The following is a 12,559-nucleotide window of genomic DNA, read 5'->3' as shown; positions in this document are numbered from 1 at the left end:
ACACTGGATGTTAAGTACAGGGATCTTTTACATTTTTTTTATGCCAGCCAGGGGCAGTGCATTCGTAGAGGTGACCCAGTAGAGGTGAGAAAGTCCTATTTGTTTTATTTCAGCAGTTTTTAATTGTTTTAACCCCATTTTAAGCTCAATATTATTCGCCCCCTTCAGCATTATTAGTTTTGGATTGTCTCCTGAACAAACCACTGTTATACAATGACTTGCCTAATTACCCTAACTTTACCCTAATTACCCTAGTGAAGCCTTTAAATGTCACTTTAAGCTGAAAACTAGTGTCTTGAAGAATATCTAGTCTAATATTATGTGCTGTCATCATGGCAAAGAAAAAAGAAATACGTTATTAGAAAAAGGGTACAACTGATGAACATTTCAAGCACCCATGATACTTTGCACAAGGAAATAGTTTTTATTGCAATGTGCATAACAATTAATATACAAAAAAAGCAATAACAGAAAGTACAATAATAAAATTAAAGAAAACAACGACAGAGTATAAAACATAAAATGTTTTTTTTTTTTCCATCTCAATGACTTTAATTTTATTTTCTATTGAAATTAGCAGCGAACATATGTTATATGAAAAAAACATTATAATATAAAATACATAAATAAAAATGGTCAACAACAATGATGAGAATAAATATTGCAAAGGACAAAACACAGACATGGTGTTGGAAACATTAGTAATATTATACATTGATATTACTCCAGCAGCATAATTATACAGTATGAATTAATGATCCAGAAATAAAACTGTTTTGTTTATTAAATCTCTGATAAGTGTATTTATAACACACCTCATTCTAATGGTAATTCACTGAGTTTATACTTTCAATAGCCATTTTTTTGTGTTGGGAGTAAGAGAGAGTATAAAAGGATAGCTTTGTGTGGACAGGACAACAAATGGCTGAAGATGCAAGAATATACGATAAAGAGTTTTAGGAAACTAACACTGGCTGGTTAAACCACTTTGGAGTAAACCTAGTGCTGTTAAAAAATCAAGCAGGATGACAGAACAACAGATATAGTAGGATAATTTTACAAATATTAAGTATACTATACTCAGATTTTCAAAGATGCGTCTATAGAAGGAAACAAAATCGGTTTTGAAGTGTTTGTGCCAACACTATCCTAGTGTGTATAGTGTACACTACCTGACAAGAGTCTTGTGGCCTATTCAAGTTTTAGAATTAGTAAATAATAACTGGACTTCTAGTTGGTGTCAGAAGTGTCTCTATGAAAGGTGAAGGCCTCTAGATTTTGCTGATTTGAGCTCAATAAAATCTGATCATGTCTTGATGTTGACTGATTTGATGAGGACAGTGCGGTCTGACTCTGCTCAGACTAAAGTGTCATCACTGAACAGAAATAATGTCCAGTATAGAATATAAAGTCCTGCTGCAGTGGAGACAGAATGAAGATTGTGTCTGACTCCATCATGAGCTTGGAGGACTGCATCCATACATCTCTGACATGACTCACATCACTGATTAATAAAGTCATCTGCAATGAAGAAGAAAGCGTTCAGCGGGACCCCAGAGTTCATCAAGAGTCTTTGTGTTCATCTTCAACACCTCCTCCTTCATCAGCTCAATGATGTTGATGTCTAGGGACTGATCCCTTTGTGGATGAGAAAACCAATACTACCCCATGCTGGAGCAGAAACTCACATCCTCTTGCACAGACTCAGAACGCGGCTCTTGTTTCAGTCGGTCTTCGTTCGTTTGGTGTGTTCATGCACAGCTCTTTGGTCCAGATGAAGAGGGCAGTCAGATCTTTTAGTAGTTTGCGTCCAGATGTCAGTGATGTTGTTGTTGTTTTGATGATACACCCTTTTAGATGGGCATCTGGATCCTCTGACACTAGAAAACACAAACATACATTAGATCTTAATGTTTTGGGATTTTGTGCTTTCAATATACACTTTTTTTAATTGAATCCTTGAAAAGCATTAACAACAAATGTCATCAATCAAACAACAACAATCCAGGGGTTTTCAGTCATTTAGTCCTTCATCAAAGTCCTTGCTCGTGTTGCTTTTAAGTTTGTTAATCCCTCAATAGACTCAAAATACATTTTCATTTAAATTTTACCCTTAGGAAAAAAGGTTTACACTTACAAAACTTGCTCGTGTGAATATCTAATTTGGTCAACAACAAAAAAATAAGGTTGATGAAAAAGGTATTACTTCCTTTTTCACATTCACGGAAACAAAGATAACATTCTTATATGTAAATTCAAAATCTGCCTTCACATAGTGTTTATACATGTTTACATACATGTCTTTCTCCTTACTGTGTATGATAGGGCCCGAAATCTTTATAAGAGATTGAATCATTAATTGAAAATGAGATTAAAAATCTTAATTTCAATGATATATTATTAAACCTAAAACAATTATGTTTGCATAATTATAGCCACATGCATACATTTATCTCATAGTTTTGATTTAGTCAGTTATCATTTTCTGTTTTAAAACACATAATTTTCATGTTTAATCATAATTTCACTAATGTTTAATGTCACTAATTTTGATTTAGTAAATCATAATTTAGACTTTTTTTAATGTTATAATTTCAACCAACTCATAATTTTCACTTTGCTTTGTCATAATTTAGATTCTTTTTAAAGTGATTTTTTTTCATACCTGGCAGAAGCTGTGAGTCTGTGAGACTATAAACTATTATGACTGATTATAGAAAGACAGTTTGATTAAACTGTCGGAATCCGTTGCATCAGACAATAAAAGCAAGAAAAACATTGAAACACTTACGGTTTGGTCTTACTCTCTCCACACTTTGACATCTAACAAGTCTGGCTGTGTTTCTCTCCTGAGCCGCTTCATTTAGCTTCTTTTTGGTCCTCCAGTCCTGCTGTTTTTCTGCTTTGCTGTGGTTTCTGATGCAGATCCTGCAGTTTTCTGGATGCTTCATTTCCACATCCATTTTATCTGTTAATTCACACAGATGACATGAACAGGTTAAAGACAGTTTCTGTTTTTACATTACTGTAAGGGTTGGGGTAGGGGTAAACATTAATAAAATACAATTCAGTAAATAATATTAATAATATTCACTATAATTATTGTTTTTACATTACTGTGAGGGTGGCTTTAGGGTTGGACATTAATAAAATACAATTATTGGGTGACTTAATAATAAATAATAATAATTTAATCATAGAAAAAGGGCCCTGTCCCTTACTCAATATTCATCGATTGGTCCAATTAAAGGAATAGCCCACCCAAATATGTAAATTTACTCACTGCTTTCTCTAAAGGTTCCAACCCTTTATGAGTTTGTTTATTCTTTTAAACACAAAAGAAAAAAAAAAGATTTTGAAGAATGATGAAAACCTGTAACCATTACTATGAGTGGTTAGAAATTTGAAATTTTTCTTTTTGAACTGTTTCAACTTTTTATTATTATCATTATTATTATTATTATGCAAGAAAAAAAAACATTACAGAGATACAATATGAACAATGTGACAAAGAAAGTTACATAAATATAATTCCAGCAAATTAAACGATTTAATTAAAAAAAAAGTTTAAATGATTTACACCAAAAAAGCGTTTTACATGCAATATAATGGTTAGAGTCTTTTAAAGAGTTCACATATAAATCAAAGTCCTTTCTGAAAATAAAAACGTAAGGGTGTTTCTTTGAAAATATACATTTATGGATGTAAAATTTTGCCAAAAAAGCAATAAAATAATAATAAATTTACAATGAGAAATATCTACATTCAGAGAGAAACCAAATACAATTTTGAGGGGAAATACAGAAGATTGAAATAAGAATGTTTGAATGAAATTGGAAAAGTCAACCCAAAACACTTTACAGAAAGTACACTCCCAAAAAATGGTCTAGTGTTTCATCATATTGAGTACAAAATGAGCATTTAGGGAAAATATTATTACATTTAGCTAGTTTGGTAATTATTGGTGAGCAATTATGAATGATTTTGATTGTGACTTCAACAGCTTTATTAGATAAAATATTTTTTTCCAAAGAAGCCAAAACTGTTCCCAATCTATACCATCAAATATATTATTCCAAAAACCTATATGCAAGCAGGTAAAGAGATCCGAGAACTATTAATATTCAAGTGAATATCTTTGTTTGACATAGAATTGTACGGAACCCTGGAAGGGACGTAGTGGAGGAGAAAAAAATTGGCTGGGTAAAAAAAAAAATAATGGGTGAAAGAAAAAAATGGGTGGGAGGAAAATATATATTTCTAAGTTTTTGCGTTCCCTCGCAAAGCTTTGCGTTATCTCGCAAATATGTTTTGCGTTCCCTCGCAAAGTTTTGCGTTATCTCGCAAATATGTTTTGCGTTCCCTCGCAAAGTTTTGCGTTATCTCGCAAATATGTTTTGCGTTCCCTCGCAAAGTTTTGCGTTATCTCGCAAATATGTTTTGCGTTCCCTCGCAAAGTTTTGCGTTATCTCGCAAATATGTTTTGCGTTCCCTCGCAAAGTTTTGCGTTATCTCGCAAATATGTTTTGCGTTCCCTCGCAAAGTTTTGCGTTATCTCGCAAATATGTTTTGCGTTCCCTCGCAAAACTGTTTCTCCACAAACACTTCCTGTTCATTTCACTCATGTTAACCCTCCCGTTTTTGCCGAAATTCTCCCATATTTTACCATTCTACCCCACTTTCTTTACATTAAATCTGTGCGTTGATCGTTGCCTTTCACTTTGCAACCTCTGAACCAGTGAATGCATGTATAAGCGCTGACTGACAGACGCGCTTCGTACAATAAACTGATCCCAGATCAGCGTATACGCGCCATTTAAAGGGACACTTCTGTTATCAAACAAGTGAGCAGCAAATGAATCTCATATTTTGTTTAGTTTGATAACAGAGGTGTCTCTGTAAGAATGCAAAGATCTATAATGAAAGCAGTCCATTACTTTAGGAAGTGTTTGTGCTCATTTAAGAGAAAATAAGCTGTTTACAATAAAACATGCAAGAGTCAGGACGGAGATGTTTCATATTGTTAATGTACACACGATTATTAATGTCTGTTTAAACATACACCCGCTCCTCTGTAAATGGCGCATACAGACGCTGATCTGGGATCAGTTTATTGTATGGAGCGCGTCTGTCAGTCAGCGCTTATACATGCATTCACTGGTTCAGAGGTAGCATATGAAAGTCGATCGACGCACATGTATAAAAACGGGAGGGTTAACGTGAGTGCAGTGAACAGGAAGTGATTGTGGAGAAACAGTTTTGCGAGAGAACGCAAAACATCTTTGGGAGGGAACACAAAACATCTTTGCGAGATAACGCAAAACTTTGCGAGGGAACGCAAAACATCTTTGCGAGATAACGCAAAACATCTTTGCGAGGGAACGCAAAACATCTTTGCGAGATAACGCAAAACTTTGCGAGGGAACGCAAAACATCTTTGCGAGATAACGCAAATCTTTACGAGGGAACGCAAAACATCTTTGCGAGGGAACGCAAAACATCTTTGCGAGGGAACGCAAAACTTTGCGAGGGAACGCAAAACATCTTTGCGAGGGAACGCAAAACTTTGCGAGGGAACGCAAAACATCTTTGCGAGGGAACGCAAAACTTTGCGAGGGAACGCAAAACATCTTTGCGAAGGAACTCAAAACTTTGCGAGAGAACGCAAAAACTTAGAAATATATATTTTCCTCCCACCCATTTTTTTCTTTCACCCATTTTTTTTTTTTTCACCAAGCCAATTTTTTTCTCCTCCACTACGTCCCTTCCGCGGTTCCGTAGAATTGAGAAGAGTTTGGTCAACAAAAAGATTTGTGCTGTCAAAAATAAAAGAATCTAAAGAACCTTTAGGGCCAGATTTGACTAAAGGTATAACACAATCAGGGATTGCATGAAAAAGTATGGCACATTCTTTAGAAGGAACAGGAAAAGAAAACTGATGCATACATTTTTTGTATAAAAATAGACACCACAGTCATCTAACAGCTAAATAACTAAAAGTATAATTTTATTAGTTATTTAAAAAAACTGTATATATAATATTTTTATTATTTAAAATAAAATAGGTACGTGCAGACAAATTATAATTATATGTAAAGGACCAACATATTAAAGCCTGCTTATGAAAACTAGATATGTTTAATGGTATTTTGGTCCCTGAACCTTTCCTCAGGTATCAGGTGAAAAAGTAGATCCAGTTAAAAAAGTAGAGCATTTCATGATATATTGCATAAAACAGAATGAAGTGATCATATAAAGAAACTTTTTAGAAGATATAAATACGATTTAAACAGCATGTGAATGCGTCAAACCAGAAACGCAAGGTAGTTTCACCAAAAGTTTCAGTACAGAATATCACAAGTCAAACTCTAGTGTGGCCACATTCAGCGGTGGTGAACTGAACACAAACAGGACAGCCTGCTGTGACTGACACAGTAGTCTCTTAACCAAACGCGTGCAACTGATTAATTGTAAGAAACTTTTCAGATCATATCGAAGTTTAAACTGACTGAAATTATCATTGCTGACTATATATTTTTGATATGTTGAGTGCTATTATGAGGATTCAATTTAATTTAAATTGGTTCAGTTCAGTTAGAAGATCCAGTTAAAAAGATTTGTTCGTGATCGGTCATCATTTATTCCAAAGGGAAATATATCCTGTTTGGAAATCTCGCAAGTCTGAGGTGTTGTTGGTGGAGAAGTGTGCAGTGCACAGTTGTTTGACCACCATGCTAAACAGCAATGTCATGCCATGCTCCTTTGTACTGTGCTATTCAGAATCAAGGACAGTGACTGCTTTGAGTTTGTCTTGTATGAGAACCAAGACCAGTAAGAGTAAAACTAATTTACCACAGTAAACAATACATAAGCGTGTGAGGACATTCCAGTTTTTGGCAATACAATCGCCCGCGTCTATTTACGGTGCAAGCATATCCAGCATCACTTGACATCTTAAGTAATAAACCTCGGGCTACAATATCGTCCTCTGTGTTTAACAGAAGAAAAAAAAAATTTTTAATAAGTGTGAAATGTAAATGATAACAGATTTTTTTTGTGTGAACTCTCTCTTTAAGAATAGCAACCTGCGGTAGCAAAACAAACACTGTATTTTGATTTCCTTCAATCTTACCATTGACAGAGTCAATAATAGTCTAATTCAAGACATATTCAAGACATATTTCATCAGATTGAAGTGTTTGATTAATAATAGTCTGTCAGTAGAGAGCAAACCAAAATGACAAAGTGAAATTAAAATTGTCACAGCATCAGCCAAAGATGGTTATTTTAATTAAACTAGTTACTGTTTGATCGCTACAATCTAATATATATAGAATATGTATCAGAAAAGTAAAAAAAAATACCTGAAAAGACCCTCTGCTCGAGCTGTAAAAGACGCCAATGAAAACATGAGGTTTAACGTTAGGATTATAAGAGAGAGAAAAGAGAGAGAGAAAAGCAGGTCACACCTCGGATGTGGCAACATTATGAAGCAGGATTCTAAGAATGGGGGTTCTGAGAATTTAAAAAAACATCACGCCACATCTGCTTTCTTACCGTTCCAAGTAGACAACCACAACTACATTTTTATATTACACATAACAATTAAACTAACGGGGCAGTTGTTATATTACATTTTGTTCTGACTTTACATGTAGTATAAAATATGGCCATGTTATATTTTAAATTAATTTAAATCAAAAGTATAGAGGCTGTGTTTTTTGTATTTTTCAGTTTGTGTTACTGTACAGTAAGACCTTATCTGGCTGTTTATGCTACATTTTCTGGCATGTGCATGTCCACCAAAGACTGTAAAGGTTTGCACACGTGTTTTGCAGTACGTTAACTATAGAAATATTACCCCCGGCCAAGTATGAAGGTATTTTTGGTGCAAAACTCCCAAGCAGCTGTAAAAGTGTAATTTGCTGTTGTAAAGAATAGCCACACATGTGTATCAGTAAACTTGTACTTGCAGAGCAAATTTACAAGTGTGCAGGTATTTTTTGTCTCCAACAAACACAATGCAACATTTACACCTGTTCAAATCCTGCAGTGCAGGTGCACAAATCCGATCGGACGAATCACAAATACAGAAACTCATCCGCTCATGTTCTTTGCTACTATTGTTGCAGCCTGCAGTGAATATTGTGCAACACACATTCACACATCTGGGGCCTCATGTACGAAGACTTGCGTGGAAATCTTACTAAAACATTGCGTACGCACAAAGCTGTAAATGTGCGTACGCAGAAAAAAATTCAGATGTATGAAACACTGCGTACGCCGAATCTCACGCATATTCTTTTGTACATCTGAATGAACGTGAAACTGAGCGCAACATGCATGAGCACAAAACCCCTCCCTGCCTCCTCCCCCGGATGAATATGCTAATGACAATGCTAATGGCAAAACCCAACGAAAAAGCAAAGGCAAAAGAAAGCAAAAAGAGAAACTTTGAACAGAATGTGAATTGGAGGTGCTCCTTTCAGAGGTAGACCGGAGAAAAGCGGTGTTATTTGCAAGTTTGTTCTCCGGAATTAACAGCAAAAGAAAAAAATAGAGTGGGAGAGTTTAGCTGATACGGTTAACACAGTTGGGTCTGAACATCGCACTGAGTGCATTAAAAAAAAGAAATAGTGTGTTTTATATCTGTAAAATGTTGCAGTACCCTTATCAGTCTCAGTGGCGCAACTCGGAAGACACATGTGATCATGTATTGACATGTTCGAGCATGAACTCGGTTCCAATCCAGCGTCTGATGATCTCTTTCTTATTTTTTCCCCCGCTACATATCAGATTTTGCCAACTATTTATCACGAGAAACACAAGTAGGAATCATCAATAAGTTTGTGCATATTTAATTTGCACATTTGTTGAATGGAAATGTTTCTGATTCACGCATGCAAATTCATCTTCAGATATTGTCTTTATAGCAATGTGCGTGCAGTAGATCGCTCAGATTACATTGTGAAAACAGGTGACCGCTGCAAATTGTGCTTTAATGTTTAGCTGGTCAACTGTATGGTATGGAAACCTTATATACCTGCTAGATGAACCCGTCTCATACAGCTGCCATTGCAAGGCTCAGACACTTTGTGGAGAGGAATTTAACACAACTGCCTCTAGGAGTCGCCAATGGAAATAAAACAGACACGCACAAAAAATGTGCATACACCAGCCAAAAAGCTGCCGTGAAGCTGCGCACATTCCCACGTTCAGTTCATTGTTAGTAAATCCAAACGTGAGCGATTCTGAGCGTGAAACCTGGCGTACGCAAAGTTTTTGTGCGTACGCAGCGTTGATACATGAGGCCCCTGTAGATTAGAATGTGTATCCGCGCAAAGAGAGCTGAACGTGTGTAGAATGTTTGATTTTTTTTTTCTAAGCATGAACACAAATATTTTCTTGCAACAGCTCAAATCGGCCGCTAGGAGTCTCAAGCATTGTTTTACACCTGCAAATCTACGTTTCATGCTCTCGCTCTTCTGCACCATACATCACTGTGATATATGGTGCAAAAGTGACTTGTGTATCTGCCAACCAAAACGTGGGCTCTCAGAGAAATTCAGCTAATAGGGGATGGGGCGTGACGTCAGCGCTCTAGAGTTGTGGCGGCGGTTCTGTAATGATTACAAATAAGTTTTTTGGAAATCCAAATATCTGCATATAATTTACAAAAGGAGCTTTCTTAGGTTATAATAATTTGCTTGTGACTTATGTATTTTTTCCCCCAGATAGATATTACAATTCAAAAAGGGAGGTCTCTGCCAATACTAATACAATGCACTGAATGCTGCAGATATTTCCACTGTTTTTGTTCGAGAAATGAAAAGTCTACCCAACAAGAATGTAAAGCATTTGTTTTATTTGATGTTATTTTCTACGTAAAACTTATTATTAATCCAATTATTATTTTTCATATTTTTTCTCTGCATTGTTTACAGCTTGATGACTTGTAGGACCTCATAAAAAAGTACACAAAAATAAAGTTTGTTGTGAGAAAATTACCCAGAGTACTATAATTTATTGTATGTGAAGAAATTTATTGTATATGAAGATAATATTCATTCCCTCAACTCAATACGAAACAGTGATAAATGATAAAAAAAAAAAACAAGAAATGTCTGAAAATATTGAAGTAACTGAACAATATCTATTTACAAATACAATTAATAAAAATACAACAGAGTTAATGCATTAAATCAAAATCCCACAGTAGTAGAATGTTTTATGCTATCTATTAAATTACCCAATAATTTGTATTTTTTAAAGCCTAGCCCCACCCAGCCCTAAACCCAACCATCACAGAACTGTAAAGATATAAATTATTTATATATATTTATTCATTCATTTTCTTTTCTGGCTTGGTCCCTTTATTAATCAGGGGTCGCCACAGCGGAATGAACCGCCAACTTAACCAACATATGTTTTACGCTGCAGATGCCCTTCCAGCTGCAACCCATCACTGGGAAACCCACACACACTTACTCACACTCATACACTAGACAACATTTAGCATACCCAATTTCCCTATAGCGCATGTATTTAGACTGTGGGGGAAACCGCAGCGCCCAGAAGAAACCCACGCGAAGACAGGGAGAACATGCAAACTCCACACAGAAACACCAACTGACCCAGCCGAGGCTCGAGCCAGCGACCTTTTTGCTGTGAGGCGACAGCACTACCTAATGCGCCACTGCGTCACCTATTGTTATACAGTGTCATAAATGCTGCTAATTGATGTGCATAATGCACATCCGGCTGCATGTCTGATCTAGACTTTACCCGCAGCACACTAGCCTATTGCTACTGACGGCGCTTGTGGTAATACCATCATTCATCTAATTTTTTGCTTGAACAACTAAATGAATGCTTAAATCTATTTAACTGAATGTATTGTAATTACATTACAACATTGATGATGTAAAAACAACCTTGTGAAATTGAAAATACTCACATTGAGCTGTCAGTTTATTAGAAGTTTATTGTTGGGTTTAAAACTCTAGCTGTGCATAGAGCCCATTGTGCATAAACAAATTTGCTCCAAATCCTCGTTAATATCTAATCTTGTGCTAACTAACATTAGCAATGTTACAAACACAGTTGGGCAAGTTGCTTCCAAAATCTAATACATTATATTTTAAAAGTTACGGTCATGTTTTTTTTTGTAATTGATTACATTACAATATTAATATCTCAGAAATGCAATACACTACTTTTGTATTACTTTAAGGTTACTTCAACCAAAATAACCATAATAACGTATGACTCTTATGTATTAAAGTATGAATTTTCAATATGTCTGTTTTCAAATACATTTTGCTATTAATTGTAATTATTTAGAAAGATTTTTGTTTGCACAAGGAGTCTAACAGCCTGTGATCATCCACATAGAGATCTGATCATTTATTTGACATATTTTCTTTTAAATATATATATATTCATAGTGCTTCACCTTTTACACATTTATATATATATATATATATATATATATATATATATATATATATATATATATATATATATATATATATATATAGCTTTGCATGTATGGCTATGTACTAACCTTAATCACTTCTGGGGAAGAGGACTTTTTACAGTAAAAGGTAGCAATTTTATTTTATCTAATATATGTATTTATAATATCCACAGATTTTTATAGTCAATCAAATGAACTTAAACTATTAAAAATGCAACAAACATTTGTATTGGTTTTTAGTATTGGTTTTGCTTAAGTTGCACACTAGTTTGATCATGTATAAATGTCATTATAACTATATTGTATAAATCTTATCACTAAGGCCTACATCATGCTGACAATCGAAAACTAAACGACATGACATAACAGGCGATTGTCCTCTGAGTGCAGCTTCAGCTCTCATTGCGCGTGCAAAAAAAAAAAAAAAAAAAAGGTCTCCCCGCATCCATCTCAGTCTTTATCATTTCATGAGCGCGTTCCGCGCTGCTTTATTTCCGCATCTTTATATCGCGGTTCAAGTGCAGTGCAGTGAAGTGTCTCAGACAACACGCGCAAGCCGCGGTTGCGTCACAACTTTTATAGCAGGAGAAAACAAATACTATGGAAGTCATTAGATACAGCATTCTTACAAACATCTTCTTTTGTGTTCAACAAAAGGAAGAGAATCAAGCATGTTTAGGCCTATTACAAGCAAGGACGAGTAAGTACAGTAAGTGATAGAAGTGTCAGTTTAGGGCTTTAGGCTGTCATGGCAACCATACAATGCACACTGTGGGATATGCGCACTAGGACACATGTCAGCGTAAGCTCTACGGAAGATTATCAAACTTTAGCGTTAGTGACGAGATTTTATAGTCTAACAAGTGCAAACATTACATTAAACAAGGGATTGGAGATGCGTTTATACTAAGCATTCTAAACTGTCCCCGTGTAGCTTACCTTGTCATTGTTGGGGTTGACAGGCATTGTGCTGATAAACTTTCTAAACTCCGGCGACAAATTCAACTCCAGCAACAGTGGAACAAGTTTCCCGCAGATGTTTATCACGCTGCGGCTGCAGTGACGTGGTTTCCGGGTGCA

The 12,559-nt window shown here is 35.4% G+C and overlaps 1 long non-coding RNA gene across 1 annotated transcript; it reads right to left on the bottom strand.

The window, feature by feature from the left end:
• Positions 1-401: 401 nt before the first annotated feature.
• Positions 402-12,494, bottom strand: LOC141379936 (uncharacterized). Its single transcript, XR_012397027.1, has 3 exons — positions 12,419-12,494; positions 2,792-2,968; positions 402-1,880 (listed from the first exon to the last, which is right to left on the bottom strand). It is a non-coding gene; the product is annotated as an uncharacterized lncRNA (long non-coding RNA).
• Between the last annotated feature and the right edge of the window lie 65 nt (positions 12,495-12,559).

Source organism: Danio rerio, chromosome 21 (assembly GCF_049306965.1).
Source record: "Danio rerio strain Tuebingen ecotype United States chromosome 21, GRCz12tu, whole genome shotgun sequence".
NCBI lineage: Eukaryota > Metazoa > Chordata > Actinopteri > Cypriniformes > Danionidae > Danio > Danio rerio.
This window is presented reverse-complemented; position numbering and strand designations above follow the sequence as displayed.